Below are 14,725 nucleotides of genomic sequence, written 5' to 3'. Positions count from 1 at the left end.
GCTCGGGCAACGCGCGGCCCGTTCGGGTTATCGCTTCTCGGCCTTTTGGCTAAGATCAAGTGTAGTATCTGTTCTTATCAGTTTAATATCTGATACGTCCCCTATCTGGGGACCATATATTAAATGGATTTTTAGAACAGGGAGATGGAAATAGAGCTTGCTCTGTCCACTCCACGCATTGACCTGGTATTGCAGTATTTCCAGGACCGGTGCACCCTTTCCTTATGTGTTGACTAAAAGCAGATTCCAAAAGTGTTTTTTGTCTTTGCTATTGTTTCTGTCTTTCTGAAGGGATCTCCCCTTTTAATCCCATTATTTCAACACCTGTTGGACAATGCATGAGTGATAATGAGCTCATTGATTAAATGCAATTAATGAATAGATTGCCACCTCTTGTTGTGTGTCGTCTGTGTTTCTGTGTTTCCGGCATTTCACATTGGAACACCTCATTCACCTTCCTTGTCTTCTCTCCGCCCTCCCTTTTAGGTAAGTTAAAGAGCTGCACCTGAGCCAGCCACTGATTGATTGATTGATTGATTGATTGATTGATTGATTGATTGATTGATTGATTGATGCAGCACAACAGTCAAATAGTGGAGTGGAGTAGGGGAACAGCAAACAGCCAATAAAGCAGCCCGCCCGCTCGCCTGCCCGCCACAATGGACCTACCTGTGTACACTAGATGGATGTGATGGAATGTACTGTCGTCCCTACATTTCAAGAAGAAGTAAGAATTGCAGTTGCAACAAAGCCTTGCTTGCCTACAAAGAGAGCAGCAATTTGGATTTGTTACTATGTTACCTAGAAGAATAACAAACTGTGCAAGGATGGAGGTTGTAGGAGCAAGGAGAAGTTGTCTGTAAAGTTGGTGGATGCCTATTTTCCATTTTGCAGTCCCTTGTCTCCCTCTTGTGGCCTCCTGGAGGCAACTAGCTGTGCAAAAAAAAGACAGCCTGGCGGCCGGCTGTTGCAGTGTTGCCCTCTCAGGCAACACTGAGTGACTGACTGAGCCTCACCGTCTTATATAAAGTTCAGACGGAACTTTGCACGTGTCATAGTGGAGCCCTCAGGATTCCAGAGCCAGCTTTCTGACATCATAATGGGGCCTCAGAGATAAAAGCCTGGGCCCAGGCAGTGTTGGTCAGTGCTGCTCAGCAGGCAGCACTGGACTGGACTGGATTACAGCTGATACAAGGTGTGAAGGAACAAGGGGTGGCTGTGGGCATGCACTTGCTGCCGCTGCCAGTGTTTATCTGCATGGCAGCAGGGCATTTGGGCGTTGCCAGGAAGGCGTTTTTATGTAGATTCCTCCTCTTTCAGCACTGCATTGTGGTGCAAGCAAAAGAAGCAAATCCTGTCTGGCTTCCTCTCCGGCCTTTATTCACCTCCCGTGTAGCTGTGAGTGTGTGAGCCTGCAGGGCCCCATGGAATTGCCTAGAAGTAGGCTGAATCGCTGCAAGGGCTGAACAGCAGTATCGGGCAGGCTCGGGCAACGCGCGGCCCGTTCGGGTTATCGCTTCTCGGCCTTTTGGCTAAGATCAAGTGTAGTATCTGTTCTTATCAGTTTAATATCTGATACGTCCCCTATCTGGGGACCATATATTAAATGGATTTTTAGAACAGGGAGATGGAAATAGAGCTTGCTCTGTCCACTCCACGCATTGACCTGGTATTGCAGTATTTCCAGGACCGGTGCACCCTTTCCTTATGTGTTGACTAAAAGCAGATTCCAAAAGTGTTTTTTGTCTTTGCTATTGTTTCTGTCTTTCTGAAGGGATCTCCCCTTTTAATCCCATTATTTCAACACCTGTTGGACAATGCATGAGTGATAATGAGCTCATTGATTAAATGCAATTAATGAATAGATTGCCACCTCTTGTTGTGTGTCGTCTGTGTTTCTGTGTTTCCGGCATTTCACATTGGAACACCTCATTCACCTTCCTTGTCTTCTCTCCGCCCTCCCTTTTAGGTAAGTTAAAGAGCTGCACCTGAGCCAGCCACTGATTGATTGATTGATTGATTGATTGATTGATTGATTGATTGATTGATTGATTGATGCAGCACAACAGTCAAATAGTGGAGTGGAGTAGGGGAACAGCAAACAGCCAATAAAGCAGCCCGCCCGCTCGCCTGCCCGCCACAATGGACCTACCTGTGTACACTAGATGGATGTGATGGAATGTACTGTCGTCCCTACATTTCAAGAAGAAGTAAGAATTGCAGTTGCAACAAAGCCTTGCTTGCCTACAAAGAGAGCAGCAATTTGGATTTGTTACTATGTTACCTAGAAGAATAACAAACTGTGCAAGGATGGAGGTTGTAGGAGCAAGGAGAAGTTGTCTGTAAAGTTGGTGGATGCCTATTTTCCATTTTGCAGTCCCTTGTCTCCCTCTTGTGGCCTCCTGGAGGCAACTAGCTGTGCAAAAAAAAGACAGCCTGGCGGCCGGCTGTTGCAGTGTTGCCCTCTCAGGCAACATTGAGTGACTGACTGAGCCTCACCGTCTTATATAAAGTTCAGACGGAACTTTGCACGTGTCATAGTGGAGCCCTCAGGATTCCAGAGCCAGCTTTCTGACATCATAATGGGGCCTCAGAGATAAAAGCCTGGGCCCAGGCAGTGTTGGTCAGTGCTGCTCAGCAGGCAGCACTGGACTGGACTGGATTACAGCTGATACAAGGTGTGAAGGAACAAGGGGTGGCTGTGGGCATGCACTTGCTGCCGCTGCCAGTGTTTATCTGCATGGCAGCAGGGCATTTGGGCGTTGCCAGGAAGGCGTTTTTATGTAGATTCCTCCTCTTTCAGCACTGCATTGTGGTGCAAGCAAAAGAAGCAAATCCTGTCTGGCTTCCTCTCCGGCCTTTATTCACCTCCCGTGTAGCTGTGAGTGTGTGAGCCTGCAGGGCCCCATGGAATTGCCTAGAAGTAGGCTGAATCGCTGCAAGGGCTGAACAGCAGTATCGGGCAGGCTCGGGCAACGCGCGGCCCGTTCGGGTTATCGCTTCTCGGCCTTTTGGCTAAGATCAAGTGTAGTATCTGTTCTTATCAGTTTAATATCTGATACGTCCCCTATCTGGGGACCATATATTAAATGGATTTTTAGAACAGGGAGATGGAAATAGAGCTTGCTCTGTCCACTCCACGCATTGACATGGTATTGCAGTATTTCCAGGACCGGTGCACCCTTTCCTTATGTGTTGACTAAAAGCAGATTCCAAAAGTGTTTTTTGTCTTTGCTATTGTTTCTGTCTTTCTGAAGGGATCTCCCCTTTTAATCCCATTATTTCAACACCTGTTGGACAATGCATGAGTGATAATGAGCTCATTGATTAAATGCAATTAATGAATAGATTGCCACCTCTTGTTGTGTGTCGTCTGTGTTTCTGTGTTTCCGGCATTTCACATTGGAACACCTCATTCACCTTCCTTGTCTTCTCTCCGCCCTCCCTTTTAGGTAAGTTAAAGAGCTGCACCTGAGCCAGCCACTGATTGATTGATTGATTGATTGATTGATTGATTGATTGATTGATTGATTGATTGATTGATGCAGCACAACAGTCAAATAGTGGAGTGGAGTAGGGGAACAGCAAACAGCCAATAAAGCAGCCCGCCCGCTCGCCTGCCCGCCACAATGGACCTACCTGTGTACACTAGATGGATGTGATGGAATGTACTGTCGTCCCTACATTTCAAGAAGAAGTAAGAATTGCAGTTGCAACAAAGCCTTGCTTGCCTACAAAGAGAGCAGCAATTTGGATTTGTTACTATGTTACCTAGAAGAATAACAAACTGTGCAAGGATGGAGGTTGTAGGAGCAAGGAGAAGTTGTCTGTAAAGTTGGTGGATGCCTATTTTCCATTTTGCAGTCCCTTGTCTCCCTCTTGTGGCCTCCTGGAGGCAACTAGCTGTGCAAAAAAAAGACAGCCTGGCGGCCGGCTGTTGCAGTGTTGCCCTCTCAGGCAACACTGAGTGACTGACTGAGCCTCACCGTCTTATATAAAGTTCAGACGGAACTTTGCACGTGTCATAGTGGAGCCCTCAGGATTCCAGAGCCAGCTTTCTGACATCATAATGGGGCCTCAGAGATAAAAGCCTGGGCCCAGGCAGTGTTGGTCAGTGCTGCTCAGCAGGCAGCACTGGACTGGACTGGATTACAGCTGATACAAGGTGTGAAGGAACAAGGGGTGGCTGTGGGCATGCACTTGCTGCCGCTGCCAGTGTTTATCTGCATGGCAGCAGGGCATTTGGACGTTGCCAGGAAGGCGTTTTTATGTAGATTCCTCCTCTTTCAGCACTGCATTGTGGTGCAAGCAAAAGAAGCAAATCCTGTCTGGCTTCCTCTCCGGCCTTTATTCACCTCCCGTGTAGCTGTGAGTGTGTGAGCCTGCAGGGCCCCATGGAATTGCCTAGAAGTAGGCTGAATCGCTGCAAGGGCTGAACAGCAGTATCGGGCAGGCTCGGGCAACGCGCGGCCCGTTCGGGTTATCGCTTCTCGGCCTTTTGGCTAAGATCAAGTGTAGTATCTGTTCTTATCAGTTTAATATCTGATACGTCCCCTATCTGGGGACCATATATTAAATGGATTTTTAGAACAGGGAGATGGAAATAGAGCTTGCTCTGTCCACTCCACGCATTGACCTGGTATTGCAGTATTTCCAGGACCGGTGCACCCTTTCCTTATGTGTTGACTAAAAGCAGATTCCAAAAGTGTTTTTTGTCTTTGCTATTGTTTCTGTCTTTCTGAAGGGATCTCCCCTTTTAATCCCATTATTTCAACACCTGTTGGACAATGCATGAGTGATAATGAGCTCATTGATTAAATGCAATTAATGAATAGATTGCCACCTCTTGTTGTGTGTCGTCTGTGTTTCTGTGTTTCCGGCATTTCACATTGGAACACCTCATTCACCTTCCTTGTCTTCTCTCCGCCCTCCCTTTTAGGTAAGTTAAAGAGCTGCACCTGAGCCAGCCACTGATTGATTGATTGATTGATTGATTGATTGATTGATTGATTGATTGATTGATTGATTGATTGATTGATTGATTGATTGATTGATGCAGCACAACAGTCAAATAGTGGAGTGGAGTAGGGGAACAGCAAACAGCCAATAAAGCAGCCCGCCCGCTCGCCTGCCCGCCACAATGGACCTACCTGTGTACACTAGATGGATGTGATGGAATGTACTGTCGTCCCTACATTTCAAGAAGAAGTAAGAATTGCAGTTGCAACAAAGCCTTGCTTGCCTACAAAGAGAGCAGCAATTTGGATTTGTTACTATGTTACCTAGAAGAATAACAAACTGTGCAAGGATGGAGGTTGTAGGAGCAAGGAGAAGTTGTCTGTAAAGTTGGTGGATGCCTATTTTCCATTTTGCAGTCCCTTGTCTCCCTCTTGTGGCCTCCTGGAGGCAACTAGCTGTGCAAAAAAAAGACAGCCTGGCGGCCGGCTGTTGCAGTGTTGCCCTCTCAGGCAACACTGAGTGACTGACTGAGCCTCACCGTCTTATATAAAGTTCAGACGGAACTTTGCACGTGTCATAGTGGAGCCCTCAGGATTCCAGAGCTAGCTTTCTGACATCATAATGGGGCCTCAGAGATAAAAGCCTGGGCCCAGGCAGTGTTGGTCAGTGCTGCTCAGCAGGCAGCACTGGACTGGACTGGATTACAGCTGATACAAGGTGTGAAGGAACAAGGGGTGGCTGTGGGCATGCACTTGCTGCCGCTGCCAGTGTTTATCTGCATGGCAGCAGGGCATTTGGGCGTTGCCAGGAAGGCGTTTTTATGTAGATTCCTCCTCTTTCAGCACTGCATTGTGGTGCAAGCAAAAGAAGCAAATCCTGTCTGGCTTCCTCTCCGGCCTTTATTCACCTCCCGTGTAGCTGTGAGTGTGTGAGCCTGCAGGGCCCCATGGAATTGCCTAGAAGTAGGCTGAATCGCTGCAAGGGCTGAACAGCAGTATCGGGCAGGCTCGGGCAACGCGCGGCCCGTTCGGGTTATCGCTTCTCGGCCTTTTGGCTAAGATCAAGTGTAGTATCTGTTCTTATCAGTTTAATATCTGATACGTCCCCTATCTGGGGACCATATATTAAATGGATTTTTAGAACAGGGAGATGGAAATAGAGCTTGCTCTGTCCACTCCACGCATTGACCTGGTATTGCAGTATTTCCAGGACCGGTGCACCCTTTCCTTATGTGTTGACTAAAAGCAGATTCCAAAAGTGTTTTTTGTCTTTGCTATTGTTTCTGTCTTTCTGAAGGGATCTCCCCTTTTAATCCCATTATTTCAACACCTGTTGGACAATGCATGAGTGATAATGAGCTCATTGATTAAATGCAATTAATGAATAGATTGCCACCTCTTGTTGTGTGTCGTCTGTGTTTCTGTGTTTCCGGCATTTCACATTGGAACACCTCATTCACCTTCCTTGTCTTCTCTCCGCCCTCCCTTTTAGGTAAGTTAAAGAGCTGCACCTGAGCCAGCCACTGATTGATTGATTGATTGATTGATTGATTGATTGATTGATTGATGCAGCACAACAGTCAAATAGTGGAGTGGAGTAGGGGAACAGCAAACAGCCAATAAAGCAGCCCGCCCGCTCGCCTGCCCGCCACAATGGACCTACCTGTGTACACTAGATGGATGTGATGGAATGTACTGTCGTCCCTACATTTCAAGAAGAAGTAAGAATTGCAGTTGCAACAAAGCCTTGCTTGCCTACAAAGAGAGCAGCAATTTGGATTTGTTACTATGTTACCTAGAAGAATAACAAACTGTGCAAGGATGGAGGTTGTAGGAGCAAGGAGAAGTTGTCTGTAAAGTTGGTGGATGCCTATTTTCCATTTTGCAGTCCCTTGTCTCCCTCTTGTGGCCTCCTGGAGGCAACTAGCTGTGCAAAAAAAAGACAGCCTGGCGGCCGGCTGTTGCAGTGTTGCCCTCTCAGGCAACACTGAGTGACTGACTGAGCCTCACCGTCTTATATAAAGTTCAGACGGAACTTTGCACGTGTCATAGTGGAGCCCTCAGGATTCCAGAGCCAGCTTTCTGACATCATAATGGGGCCTCAGAGATAAAAGCCTGGGCCCAGGCAGTGTTGGTCAGTGCTGCTCAGCAGGCAGCACTGGACTGGACTGGATTACAGCTGATACAAGGTGTGAAGGAACAAGGGGTGGCTGTGGGCATGCACTTGCTGCCGCTGCCAGTGTTTATCTGCATGGCAGCAGGGCATTTGGGCGTTGCCAGGAAGGCGTTTTTATGTAGATTCCTCCTCTTTCAGCACTGCATTGTGGTGCAAGCAAAAGAAGCAAATCCTGTCTGGCTTCCTCTCCGGCCTTTATTCACCTCCCGTGTAGCTGTGAGTGTGTGAGCCTGCAGGGCCCCATGGAATTGCCTAGAAGTAGGCTGAATCGCTGCAAGGGCTGAACAGCAGTATCGGGCAGGCTCGGGCAACGCGCGGCCCGTTCGGGTTATCGCTTCTCGGCCTTTTGGCTAAGATCAAGTGTAGTATCTGTTCTTATCAGTTTAATATCTGATACGTCCCCTATCTGGGGACCATATATTAAATGGATTTTTAGAACAGGGAGATGGAAATAGAGCTTGCTCTGTCCACTCCACGCATTGACCTGGTATTGCAGTATTTCCAGGACCGGTGCACCCTTTCCTTATGTGTTGACTAAAAGCAGATTCCAAAAGTGTTTTTTGTCTTTGCTATTGTTTCTGTCTTTCTGAAGGGATCTCCCCTTTTAATCCCATTATTTCAACACCTGTTGGACAATGCATGAGTGATAATGAGCTCATTGATTAAATGCAATTAATGAATAGATTGCCACCTCTTGTTGTGTGTCGTCTGTGTTTCTGTGTTTCCGGCATTTCACATTGGAACACCTCATTCACCTTCCTTGTCTTCTCTCCGCCCTCCCTTTTAGGTAAGTTAAAGAGCTGCACCTGAGCCAGCCACTGATTGATTGATTGATTGATTGATTGATTGATTGATTGATTGATTGATTGATGCAGCACAACAGTCAAATAGTGGAGTGGAGTAGGGGAACAGCAAACAGCCAATAAAGCAGCCCGCCCGCTCGCCTGCCCGCCACAATGGACCTACCTGTGTACACTAGATGGATGTGATGGAATGTACTGTCGTCCCTACATTTCAAGAAGAAGTAAGAATTGCAGTTGCAACAAAGCCTTGCTTGCCTACAAAGAGAGCAGCAATTTGGATTTGTTACTATGTTACCTAGAAGAATAACAAACTGTGCAAGGATGGAGGTTGTAGGAGCAAGGAGAAGTTGTCTGTAAAGTTGGTGGATGCCTATTTTCCATTTTGCAGTCCCTTGTCTCCCTCTTGTGGCCTCCTGGAGGCAACTAGCTGTGCAAAAAAAAGACAGCCTGGCGGCCGGCTGTTGCAGTGTTGCCCTCTCAGGCAACACTGAGTGACTGACTGAGCCTCACCGTCTTATATAAAGTTCAGACGGAACTTTGCACGTGTCATAGTGGAGCCCTCAGGATTCCAGAGCCAGCTTTCTGACATCATAATGGGGCCTCAGAGATAAAAGCCTGGGCCCAGGCAGTGTTGGTCAGTGCTGCTCAGCAGGCAGCACTGGACTGGACTGGATTACAGCTGATACAAGGTGTGAAGGAACAAGGGGTGGCTGTGGGCATGCACTTGCTGCCGCTGCCAGTGTTTATCTGCATGGCAGCAGGGCATTTGGGCGTTGCCAGGAAGGCGTTTTTATGTAGATTCCTCCTCTTTCAGCACTGCATTGTGGTGCAAGCAAAAGAAGCAAATCCTGTCTGGCTTCCTCTCCGGCCTTTATTCACCTCCCGTGTAGCTGTGAGTGTGTGAGCCTGCAGGGCCCCATGGAATTGCCTCGAAGTAGGCTGAATCGCTGCAAGGGCTGAACAGCAGTATCGGGCAGGCTCGGGCAACGCGCGGCCCGTTCGGGTTATCGCTTCTCGGCCTTTTGGCTAAGATCAAGTGTAGTATCTGTTCTTATCAGTTTAATATCTGATACGTCCCCTATCTGGGGACCATATATTAAATGGATTTTTAGAACAGGGAGATGGAAATAGAGCTTGCTCTGTCCACTCCACGCATTGACCTGGTATTGCAGTATTTCCAGGACCGGTGCACCCTTTCCTTATGTGTTGACTAAAAGCAGATTCCAAAAGTGTTTTTTGTCTTTGCTATTGTTTCTGTCTTTCTGAAGGGATCTCCCCTTTTAATCCCATTATTTCAACACCTGTTGGACAATGCATGAGTGATAATGAGCTCATTGATTAAATGCAATTAATGAATAGATTGCCACCTCTTGTTGTGTGTCGTCTGTGTTTCTGTGTTTCCGGCATTTCACATTGGAACACCTCATTCACCTTCCTTGTCTTCTCTCCGCCCTCCCTTTTAGGTAAGTTAAAGAGCTGCACCTGAGCCAGCCACTGATTGATTGATTGATTGATTGATTGATTGATTGATTGATTGATTGATTGATTGATTGATTGATGCAGCACAACAGTCAAATAGTGGAGTGGAGTAGGGGAACAGCAAACAGCCAATAAAGCAGCCCGCCCGCTCGCCTGCCCGCCACAATGGACCTACCTGTGTACACTAGATGGATGTGATGGAATGTACTGTCGTCCCTACATTTCAAGAAGAAGTAAGAATTGCAGTTGCAACAAAGCCTTGCTTGCCTACAAAGAGAGCAGCAATTTGGATTTGTTACTATGTTACCTAGAAGAATAACAAACTGTGCAAGGATGGAGGTTGTAGGAGCAAGGAGAAGTTGTCTGTAAAGTTGGTGGATGCCTATTTTCCATTTTGCAGTCCCTTGTCTCCCTCTTGTGGCCTCCTGGAGGCAACTAGCTGTGCAAAAATAAGACAGCCTGGCGGCCGGCTGTTGCAGTGTTGCCCTCTCAGGCAACACTGAGTGACTGACTGAGCCTCACCGTCTTATATAAAGTTCAGACGGAACTTTGCACGTGTCATAGTGGAGCCCTCAGGATTCCAGAGCCAGCTTTCTGACATCATAATGGGGCCTCAGAGATAAAAGCCTGGGCCCAGGCAGTGTTGGTCAGTGCTGCTCAGCAGGCAGCACTGGACTGGACTGGATTACAGCTGATACAAGGTGTGAAGGAACAAGGGGTGGCTGTGGGCATGCACTTGCTGCCGCTGCCAGTGTTTATCTGCATGGCAGCAGGGCATTTGGGCGTTGCCAGGAAGGCGTTTTTATGTAGATTCCTCCTCTTTCAGCACTGCATTGTGGTGCAAGCGAAAGAAGCAAATCCTGTCTGGCTTCCTCTCCGGCCTTTATTCACCTCCCGTGTAGCTGTGAGTGTGTGAGCCTGCAGGGCCCCATGGAATTGCCTAGAAGTAGGCTGAATCGCTGCAAGGGCTGAACAGCAGTATCGGGCAGGCTCGGGCAACGCGCGGCCCGTTCGGGTTATCGCTTCTCGGCCTTTTGGCTAAGATCAAGTGTAGTATCTGTTCTTATCAGTTTAATATCTGATACGTCCCCTATCTGGGGACCATATATTAAATGGATTTTTAGAACAGGGAGATGGAAATAGAGCTTGCTCTGTCCACTCCACGCATTGACCTGGTATTGCAGTATTTCCAGGACCGGTGCACCCTTTCCTTATGTGTTGACTAAAAGCAGATTCCAAAAGTGTTTTTTGTCTTTGCTATTGTTTCTGTCTTTCTGAAGGGATCTCCCCTTTTAATCCCATTATTTCAACACCTGTTGGACAATGCATGAGTGATAATGAGCTCATTGATTAAATGCAATTAATGAATAGATTGCCACCTCTTGTTGTGTGTCGTCTGTGTTTCTGTGTTTCCGGCATTTCACATTGGAACACCTCATTCACCTTCCTTGTCTTCTCTCCGCCCTCCCTTTTAGGTAAGTTAAAGAGCTGCACCTGAGCCAGCCACTGATTGATTGATTGATTGATTGATTGATTGATTGATTGATTGATTGATTGATTGATTGATGCAGCACAACAGTCAAATAGTGGAGTGGAGTAGGGGAACAGCAAACAGCCAATAAAGCAGCCCGCCCGCTCGCCTGCCCGCCACAATGGACCTACCTGTGTACACTAGATGGATGTGATGGAATGTACTGTCGTCCCTACATTTCAAGAAGAAGTAAGAATTGCAGTTGCAACAAAGCCTTGCTTGCCTACAAAGAGAGCAGCAATTTGGATTTGTTACTATGTTACCTAGAAGAATAACAAACTGTGCAAGGATGGAGGTTGTAGGAGCAAGGAGAAGTTGTCTGTAAAGTTGGTGGATGCCTATTTTCCATTTTGCAGTCCCTTGTCTCCCTCTTGTGGCCTCCTGGAGGCAACTAGCTGTGCAAAAAAAAGACAGCCTGGCGGTCGGCTGTTGCAGTGTTGCCCTCTCAGGCAACACTGAGTGACTGACTGAGCCTCACCGTCTTATATAAAGTTCAGACGGAACTTTGCACGTGTCATAGTGGAGCCCTCAGGATTCCAGAGCCAGCTTTCTGACATCATAATGGGGCCTCAGAGATAAAAGCCTGGGCCCAGGCAGTGTTGGTCAGTGCTGCTCAGCAGGCAGCACTGGACTGGACTGGATTACAGCTGATACAAGGTGTGAAGGAACAAGGGGTGGCTGTGGGCATGCACTTGCTGCCGCTGCCAGTGTTTATCTGCATGGCAGCAGGGCATTTGGGCGTTGCCAGGAAGGCGTTTTTATGTAGATTCCTCCTCTTTCAGCACTGCATTGTGGTGCAAGCAAAAGAAGCAAATCCTGTCTGGCTTCCTCTCCGGCCTTTATTCACCTCCCGTGTAGCTGTGAGTGTGTGAGCCTGCAGGGCCCCATGGAATTGCCTAGAAGTAGGCTGAATCGCTGCAAGGGCTGAACAGCAGTATCGGGCAGGCTCGGGCAACGCGCGGCCCGTTCGGGTTATCGCTTCTCGGCCTTTTGGCTAAGATCAAGTGTAGTATCTGTTCTTATCAGTTTAATATCTGATACGTCCCCTATCTGGGGACCATATATTAAATGGATTTTTAGAACAGGGAGATGGAAATAGAGCTTGCTCTGTCCACTCCACGCATTGACCTGGTATTGCAGTATTTCCAGGACCGGTGCACCCTTTCCTTATGTGTTGACTAAAAGCAGATTCCAAAAGTGTTTTTTGTCTTTGCTATTGTTTCTGTCTTTCTGAAGGGATCTCCCCTTTTAATCCCATTATTTCAACACCTGTTGGACAATGCATGAGTGATAATGAGCTCATTGATTAAATGCAATTAATGAATAGATTGCCACCTCTTGTTGTGTGTCGTCTGTGTTTCTGTGTTTCCGGCATTTCACATTGGAACACCTCATTCACCTTCCTTGTCTTCTCTCCGCCCTCCCTTTTAGGTAAGTTAAAGAGCTGCACCTGAGCCAGCCACTGATTGATTGATTGATTGATTGATTGATTGATTGATTGATTGATTGATTGATTGATGCAGCACAACAGTCAAATAGTGGAGTGGAGTAGGGGAACAGCAAACAGCCAATAAAGCAGCCCGCCCGCTCGCCTGCCCGCCACAATGGACCTACCTGTGTACACTAGATGGATGTGATGGAATGTACTGTCGTCCCTACATTTCAAGAAGAAGTAAGAATTGCAGTTGCAACAAAGCCTTGCTTGCCTACAAAGAGAGCAGCAATTTGGATTTGTTACTATGTTACCTAGAAGAATAACAAACTGTGCAAGGATGGAGGTTGTAGGAGCAAGGAGAAGTTGTCTGTAAAGTTGGTGGATGCCTATTTTCCATTTTGCAGTCCCTTGTCTCCCTCTTGTGGCCTCCTGGAGGCAACTAGCTGTGCAAAAAAAAGACAGCCTGGCGGCCGGCTGTTGCAGTGTTGCCCTCTCAGGCAACACTGAGTGACTGACTGAGCCTCACCGTCTTATATAAAGTTCAGACGGAACTTTGCACGTGTCATAGTGGAGCCCTCAGGATTCCAGAGCCAGCTTTCTGACATCATAATGGGGCCTCAGAGATAAAAGCCTGGGCCCAGGCAGTGTTGGTCAGTGCTGCTCAGCAGGCAGCACTGGACTGGACTGGATTACAGCTGATACAAGGTGTGAAGGAACAAGGGGTGGCTGTGGGCATGCACTTGCTGCCGCTGCCAGTGTTTATCTGCATGGCAGCAGGGCATTTGGGCGTTGCCAGGAAGGCGTTTTTATGTAGATTCCTCCTCTTTCAGCACTGCATTGTGGTGCAAGCAAAAGAAGCAAATCCTGTCTGGCTTCCTCTCCGGCCTTTATTCACCTCCCGTGTAGCTGTGAGTGTGTGAGCCTGCAGGGCCCCATGGAATTGCCTAGAAGTAGGCTGAATCGCTGCAAGGGCTGAACAGCAGTATCGGGCAGGCTCGGGCAACGCGCGGCCCGTTCGGGTTATCGCTTCTCGGCCTTTTGGCTAAGATCAAGTGTAGTATCTGTTCTTATCAGTTTAATATCTGATACGTCCCCTATCTGGGGACCATATATTAAATGGATTTTTAGAACAGGGAGATGGAAATAGAGCTTGCTCTGTCCACTCCACGCATTGACCTGGTATTGCAGTATTTCCAGGACCGGTGCACCCTTTCCTTATGTGTTGACTAAAAGCAGATTCCAAAAGTGTTTTTTGTCTTTGCTATTGTTTCTGTCTTTCTGAAGGGATCTCCCCTTTTAATCCCATTATTTCAACACCTGTTGGACAATGCATGAGTGATAATGAGCTCATTGATTAAATGCAATTAATGAATAGATTGCCACCTCTTGTTGTGTGTCGTCTGTGTTTCTGTGTTTCCGGCATTTCACATTGGAACACCTCATTCACCTTCCTTGTCTTCTCTCCGCCCTCCCTTTTAGGTAAGTTAAAGAGCTGCACCTGAGCCAGCCACTGATTGATTGATTGATTGATTGATTGATTGATTGATTGATTGATTGATTGATTGATGCAGCACAACAGTCAAATAGTGGAGTGGAGTAGGGGAACAGCAAACAGCCAATAAAGCAGCCCGCCCGCTCGCCTGCCCGCCACAATGGACCTACCTGTGTACACTAGATGGATGTGATGGAATGTACTGTCGTCCCTACATTTCAAGAAGAAGTAAGAATTGCAGTTGCAACAAAGCCTTGCTTGCCTACAAAGAGAGCAGCAATTTGGATTTGTTACTATGTTACCTAGAAGAATAACAAACTGTGCAAGGATGGAGGTTGTAGGAGCAAGGAGAAGTTGTCTGTAAAGTTGGTGGATGCCTATTTTCCATTTTGCAGTCCCTTGTCTCCCTCTTGTGGCCTCCTGGAGGCAACTAGCTGTGCAAAAAAAAGACAGCCTGGCGGCCGGCTGTTGCAGTGTTGCCCTCTCAGGCAACACTGAGTGACTGACTGAGCCTCACCGTCTTATATAAAGTTCAGACGGAACTTTGCACGTGTCATAGTGGAGCCCTCAGGATTCCAGAGCCAGCTTTCTGACATCATAATGGGGCCTCAGAGATAAAAGCCTGGGCCCAGGCAGTGTTGGTCAGTGCTGCTCAGCAGGCAGCACTGGACTGGACTGGATTACAGCTGATACAAGGTGTGAAGGAACAAGGGGTGGCTGTGGGCATGCACTTGCTGCCGCTGCCAGTGTTTATCTGCATGGCAGCAGGGCATTTGGGCGTTGCCAGGAAGGCGTTTTTATGTAGATTCCTCCTCTTTCAGCACTGCATTGTGGTGCAAGCAAAAGAAGCA

At 47.6% G+C, this 14,725-nt stretch overlaps 10 non-coding genes across 10 annotated transcripts; all 10 read left to right on the top strand.

Annotated features, from left to right (window-relative positions):
* The first annotated feature begins 29 nt into the window (after nucleotides 1–29).
* LOC142722142 (U2 spliceosomal RNA) lies at nucleotides 30–220 on the top strand. The gene has a single exon (XR_012874466.1). It is a non-coding gene; the product is annotated as a U2 spliceosomal RNA (small nuclear RNA).
* Nucleotides 221–1,512: 1,292 nt separating this feature from the next.
* Nucleotides 1,513–1,703, top strand: LOC142722141 (U2 spliceosomal RNA). The gene has a single exon (XR_012874464.1). It is a non-coding gene; the product is annotated as a U2 spliceosomal RNA (small nuclear RNA).
* Nucleotides 1,704–2,995: 1,292 nt separating this feature from the next.
* LOC142722098 (U2 spliceosomal RNA) lies at nucleotides 2,996–3,186 on the top strand. Its single transcript, XR_012874428.1, has one exon. It is a non-coding gene; the product is annotated as a U2 spliceosomal RNA (small nuclear RNA).
* A 1,296-nt stretch (nucleotides 3,187–4,482) lies between these two features.
* LOC142722140 (U2 spliceosomal RNA) lies at nucleotides 4,483–4,673 on the top strand. The gene has a single exon (XR_012874463.1). It is a non-coding gene; the product is annotated as a U2 spliceosomal RNA (small nuclear RNA).
* Nucleotides 4,674–5,993: 1,320 nt separating this feature from the next.
* LOC142722139 (U2 spliceosomal RNA) lies at nucleotides 5,994–6,184 on the top strand. The gene has a single exon (XR_012874462.1). It is a non-coding gene; the product is annotated as a U2 spliceosomal RNA (small nuclear RNA).
* A 1,280-nt stretch (nucleotides 6,185–7,464) lies between these two features.
* Nucleotides 7,465–7,655, top strand: LOC142722138 (U2 spliceosomal RNA). The gene has a single exon (XR_012874461.1). It is a non-coding gene; the product is annotated as a U2 spliceosomal RNA (small nuclear RNA).
* A 1,288-nt stretch (nucleotides 7,656–8,943) lies between these two features.
* On the top strand, nucleotides 8,944–9,134 carry LOC142722136 (U2 spliceosomal RNA). The gene has a single exon (XR_012874460.1). It is a non-coding gene; the product is annotated as a U2 spliceosomal RNA (small nuclear RNA).
* A 1,300-nt stretch (nucleotides 9,135–10,434) lies between these two features.
* Nucleotides 10,435–10,625, top strand: LOC142722135 (U2 spliceosomal RNA). The gene has a single exon (XR_012874459.1). It is a non-coding gene; the product is annotated as a U2 spliceosomal RNA (small nuclear RNA).
* A 1,296-nt stretch (nucleotides 10,626–11,921) lies between these two features.
* Nucleotides 11,922–12,112, top strand: LOC142722134 (U2 spliceosomal RNA). The gene has a single exon (XR_012874458.1). It is a non-coding gene; the product is annotated as a U2 spliceosomal RNA (small nuclear RNA).
* Nucleotides 12,113–13,404: 1,292 nt separating this feature from the next.
* LOC142722133 (U2 spliceosomal RNA) lies at nucleotides 13,405–13,595 on the top strand. Its single transcript, XR_012874457.1, has one exon. It is a non-coding gene; the product is annotated as a U2 spliceosomal RNA (small nuclear RNA).
* Nucleotides 13,596–14,725: the final 1,130 nt, after the last annotated feature.

This window comes from Rhinoderma darwinii, unplaced genomic scaffold (assembly GCF_050947455.1).
Source record: "Rhinoderma darwinii isolate aRhiDar2 unplaced genomic scaffold, aRhiDar2.hap1 Scaffold_530, whole genome shotgun sequence".
NCBI lineage: Eukaryota > Metazoa > Chordata > Amphibia > Anura > Rhinodermatidae > Rhinoderma > Rhinoderma darwinii.
This window is presented reverse-complemented; position numbering and strand designations above follow the sequence as displayed.